Source organism: Oncorhynchus mykiss, chromosome 3 (genome assembly GCF_013265735.2).
Source record: "Oncorhynchus mykiss isolate Arlee chromosome 3, USDA_OmykA_1.1, whole genome shotgun sequence".
Classification (NCBI taxonomy): Eukaryota; Metazoa; Chordata; class Actinopteri; order Salmoniformes; family Salmonidae; genus Oncorhynchus; species Oncorhynchus mykiss.
The window spans coordinates 33653828-33659827 of record NC_048567.1 but is presented as its reverse complement, the minus strand read 5'-3'; positions in this window follow the sequence as shown (position 1 = coordinate 33659827).

The following is a 6000-nucleotide window of genomic DNA, read 5'->3' as shown; positions in this document are numbered from 1 at the left end:
AAAAAGGGTTCCAAAGGGGTTCTTTGCGGAGGGATAAGCTTCTACCAAGAACTGTTTTGATCAGAAGAACCCTTTTGGAAGACAAGGGTTCTTTGTAAGGGAAAGGGTTATATAACCTTTAACATCCTTAGAACCGTTTTTGGAAGAAAGGGATCTTTGATAATTCTTTGGAAGGCAAGAAGGATTCTTTGGAAGGCAAAACGGCTTCTACAAAGAATCATATCATATATTCCAGCGTGCTCTAGTGCAGGGATATTTTCAGAATTGTTTGTTTTACTGTTATATCAGTTGTTTTTGCATTGATTGGTTGATACATTTCATGCAACATGAAGATAAATAACATATCGATTTCTAAACTAATCAATCTTCACTTCCCTGGCAATCATTCTGAATGCAGGTTGCTGGTGATTAACAGTTCTTCTTGTTGGACACCCTAACTCTAGCTGGATTCCAATAGGAATTACACATCACTTTGCAAGCCAGCATATTGTGACTTGCAGGCCTGATGTGGCCTGTAAACCAGGAGATTCCTAACACCCCTGTGTTAGGATATAACTTGGCACTCAAAGAAAGGCCTTATATATGCAATGTATTGTCATAAATCATTCTATTTTAAAGGCTAATGGATCTGTTCATAGCAAGTTCTTGGAAGAGCACTCTATTTTACCTTTAGGCAAGTCAATTAAGAAGATATTCTTATTTTTGTCCCTGTTCTTAAGAGCTCCAAGGAAACCTGCCTAAATGACTATCGCCCTGTAGCACTCAAATCTGCAATTATGAAGTGCTTTGAAAGGCTGGTCATGACACACATTAACACCATCATCCCAGACACACTCCAATTCAAATACCGCCCCAACAGATCCACAGATGACGCAATCTCAATTGCATTTCACACTGCCCTCTCCCACCTGGAAAAGAGGGGAAATAACTATATGAGAATGCTGTTCATAGACTACAGCTCAGCGTTCAACGCCATAGTCCACTCCAAGCTCATCACCAAGTTAGAGAGCCTGAGATTGAACATCTCCCTCTGCAACTGGATCCTGGACTTCCTGATGGGTCGGCCCCAGGTGGTGAGGGTAGGCAACAACACCTCCGCCACGCTGACCCTTAACACGGGGGTCTGTCAGGGGTGTGCACTTAGTCCCCTCCTGTACTCGCTGTTCACCCACGACTGCCTGGCATCGCACGACTGCCTTACAACTCAACAGTGGTAGACCTGATCACCGACAGCATTGAGACAGCCTACAGGGTGGAAGTCAGAAGCTTAGCAGTGTGGTGCCAGGACAACAACCTCTCCCTCAACATCAGTAAAACTAAGGACCTGATCGTGGACTATAGGAGAAAGAGGGGAGAGAGAGACCCAATCCACAGGACTATAGTAAAGAGGGTCGAGAGCTAAAAGTTCCTTGGCATCCACATTACTAAGGACTTAACATGGTCCACACACACCTGCACTGTCGTGAAGAGGGCACGGCAACACCTCATCCCTCTCAGAAGGCAGAAAAGATTTGGCATGGGCCCTCGGATCCTCAAAATGTTGCATAGCTGCACCATTTGAAAGCATCTTGACTGACTGCATCACCTCTATACCAGGCGGTGTCAGAGAAAGGTCAGAGAAAGGTATTGTACACACCGTTTACATCAGCTCTCGTATCAACAGGCTCCGAGACAGCTTCTACCCCCAAGCAATAAGACTGCTAAATAGTCAATTAATGGTTGCTGGAACTATCTGCACTGACCCTGTGCACACTCACTAGACTATAAATATAGTACACACACTCCATTGACACCCCCACAACAAACACACTTTCACACATCATTTGCTGCTGAAACTGTTTTCTTGTATTTTTATTATTATATATTATGATGCCTAGTCACTTTACCCTGCCTTCATGTAAATGTTTTTGTATTTATTAAACTATTTTGTTCTATTTATTCAACTAGGCAAGTCAGTTAAGAACAAATTCTTATTTACAATGGCCTACCAGGGAACAGTGGGTTAACTGCCTTGTTCAAGGGCAGAACGACAGATTTTTACCTTATCAGTTCAGGGATTCGATCCAGTAACCTTTTGGTTACTGGCCCAACGCTCTGACCACTAGGCTATCTGCCTCCTATACATTACCAAAAGTACAGTGCCTTGCGAAAGTATTCGGCCCCCTTGAACTTTGCGACCTTTTGCCACATTTCAGGCTTCAAACATAAAGATATAAAACTGTATTTTTTTGGGAAGAATCAACAACAAGTGGGACACAATCATGAAGTGGAACGACATTTATTGGATATTTCAAACTTTTTTAACAAATCAAAAACTGAAAAATTGGGCGTGCAAAATTATTCAGCCCCTTTACTTTCAGTGCAGCAAACTCTCTCCAGAAGTTCAGTGAGGATCTCTGAATGATCCAATGTTGACCTAAATGACTGTGATAGTCTGTGACTGTGATAGACTGTGATAGTCTCAGAGGTCCGTTAAAAGCGCAGAGAGCATCATGAAGAACAAGGAACACACCAGGCAGGTCCGAGATACTGTTGTGAAGAAGTTTAAAGCCGGATTTGGATACAAAAAGATTTCCCAAGCTTTAAGAACCTGTTAAGGATATGGCAGACATACGCCCCCTTTGGAGAGATTGGGTACCCCTAGTAAACTGGAAAAAAAATCTGTCAAAAATTGCTAATATATGCAAATAATTATTATTGGATAGAAAACACTCTAAAGATTCTAAAACCGTTGGAATTATGTCTGTAAGTATAGCAGAACTCACAGGGCAGGCATTCTTCCAAACTAGTTTTTGTGGCCATGAAAGTTGGAGCAACTTTGACGTCATGGCCCCCACCCTTCCCAACGAGCTATGATTCTGGGGACACTTTCTTTCTCTTCCGCTAGATGTCCTCTTTCATTAGAGCTTCAAATCGTTCAAATCCCGCGAGAATTGACCCTATGGGAGTGAAATTAGTGCGTGCCACGAGAGAATAGGCTGTGCGTATGGGCGCGAATTGGTCCCAGCCATTCCTTTGTTTCCAGCACTCAAGAGAAGGGCAGACGATGGCCGATTGAATTGAAGTTTGTTTTGCACGTCTAAAACATCATAAAGCTTGCTTCTGCACTTAGTTTGACCTGTTTAGTCGACATATAATGTGTAATTTTGAAGTTTTGATGCGCAACTTATCCGGACCAGAGGACGTTTTGGGTGCATTTCAGCTGATGTTATTAGCAGTAGCTAATACAAAGACGCAAGACTTGAAACCAAACGATGTATTGGGTAAGTATGAAGCCTTCCAGAACATTCTGAACGAAGACCATCGAAGGTAAGGGAATATTTATGCTTAAATCTGTGTTTCTGTTGACTCCAACATTACGTGGAAATGTAGCTTGGAACTGAGCGCTGTCTCAGCATATGGAATAGTGTGCGATTTCTGTAACATTAAAAATAAATCTAACACAGCGGTTGCATAAAGAAGCAGTGTATCTTTCTAACTATATGTAGAACATGTATATTTAGTCAAAGTTTATGATGTCTATTTACGTTATCTTGCCGCGCTACATAGATTTCCTGCGGGCATTTTTGAGTAATTTCTGAAGGTGAACTCACTGTAAATGGACATTTATGGATATAAATGGCATATTATTGAAAAAAAAAAATGTACTGTGTAATATGTCATATTACTGTCATCTGATGAAGATTTTCAAAAGGTTAGTGAGCGATTTATTTTTTAATCCTGCGTTTGTTGATTGCATGTTTTGGCTATTGAAATGAGCTGTGTCTGGTGGTGGTTTTACATATATATGTGCTATGTTTTCGCCGTAAAACATTTTAGAAATCTGACTTGCTGGCTAGATGAACAAGGTGTTTATCTTTCATTTGAGCTATTGGACTTGTTAATGTGTGGAGGTTAAATATTTTTAAGAATATTTTTGCGTTCCATGCGCCACCGTTTCAGCTGAACGTGGGAGGGTTGATCCCCAATTGGGAACCAGTATCATAGACAGGTTAAACATCCCAAGGAGCACTGTGCAAGCGATAATATTGAAATGGAAGGAGTATCAGACCACTGCAAATCTACCAAGACCTGGCCGTCCCTCTAAACTTTCAGCTCATACAAGGAGAAGACTGATCAGAGATGCAGCCAAGAAGCCCATGATCACTCTGGATGAACTGCAGAGATCTACAGCTGAGGTGGGAGACTCTGTCCATAGGACAACAATCAGTCGTATATTGCACAAATCTGGCCTTTATGGAAGAGTGGCAAGAAGAAAGCCATTTCTTAAAGATATCCATAAAAAGTGTTGTTTAAAGTTTGCCACAAGCCACCTGGGAGACACACCAAACATGTGGAAGAAGGTGCTCTGGTCAGATGAAAACAAAATTTAACTTTTTGGCAACAATGCAAAACGTTATGTTTGGCGTAAAAGCAACACAACTGAACACACCATCCCCACTGTCAAACATGGTGGTGGCAGCATCATGGTTTGGGCCTGCTTTTCTTCAGCAGGGACAGGGAAGATGGTTAAAATTGATGGGAAGATGGATGGAGCCAAATACAGGACCATTCTGGAAGAATGGTGGAGTCTGCAAAAGACCTGAGACCGGGACGGAGATTTGTCTTCCAACAAGACAATGATCCAAAACATAAAGCAAAATCTACAATGGAATGGTTCAAAAATAAACATATCCAGGTGTTAGAATGTCCAGACCTGAATCCAATCGAGAATCTGTGGAAAGAACTGAAAAGTGCTGTTCACAAATGCTCTCCATCCAACCTCACTGAGCTCGAGCTGTTTTGCAAGGAGGAATGGGAAAAAATGTCAGTCTCTCGATGTGGAAAACTGATAGAGACATACCCCAAGCGACTTACAGCTGTAATCGCAGCAAAAGGTGGCGCTACAAAGTATTAACTTAAGGGGGCTGAATAATTTTGCACGCCCAATTTTTCAGTTTTTGATTTGTTAAAAAAGTTTGAAATATCCAATAAATGTCGTTCCACTTCATGATTGTGTCCCACTTGTTGTTGATTCTTCACAAAAAAATACAGTTTTATATCTTTATGTTTGAAGCCTGAAATGTGGCAAAAGGTCACAAAGTTCAAGGGGGCCGAATACTTTCGCAAGGCACTGTATGTGGACACCTGCTCTTTGAACATCTCATTCCAAAATGATGGGCATTAATATAGAGTTGGTCCTCCCTTTGCTGCTATAATAACTTCCACTCTTCTGGGAAAGATTTCAACTAGATGTTGGAACATTACTGCGGGGACTTTGGGCAATTAGGCTTGGTTACGCAGTCAGTGTTCCAATTTATCCCAAAGGTGTTCGATGGGGTTGAGGTCAAGGCCATGTGCAGCCCAGTCAAGTTCTTCCACACAGATCTCGACAAGCTATTTCTGTATGGACCTCGCTTTGTGCACATGGGCATTGTCATGTGAACAGGAAAGAGCCTTTCCCAAACTGTTACCACAAAGTTGGAAGCACAAAATCATCTATAATGTCATCGTATGCTGTAGAGTTAAGATTTCCCTTCACTGGAACAAAGGGGCCTAGCCCGAACCATGGAAAACAGCCCCAGACCATTATTACTCATCCACCAAACTTTACCGTTTGCCCTATACATTGGGGCAGGTAGCGTTCTCCGGGCATATGCCAAACCCAGATTCGTCCATCAGACTTCCAGATGGTGAAGAGTGATTCATCACTCCAGAGAATGCGTTTTCACTGCTCCAGAGTCCAATGGCGGTGAGCTTTACGCCACTCCAACCGACATTTGGCATTGCACATGGTGACCTTGTGTGGGGCTGCTCAGTCTTGGAAGCCCATTTCATGAAGCTCCCGACGAACAGTTCTTGTGCTGACATTGCTTCCAGAAGCAATTTGGAACTAGGTAGTGAGTGTTGCAACCAACAATTTTTATGCACTGAGCTTGTGTGGCCTACCACTTCGTGGCTGAGTCGTTGTAGCTCCTAGACGTTACTATTTCACAATAACAGCACATACAGTTGACCGGG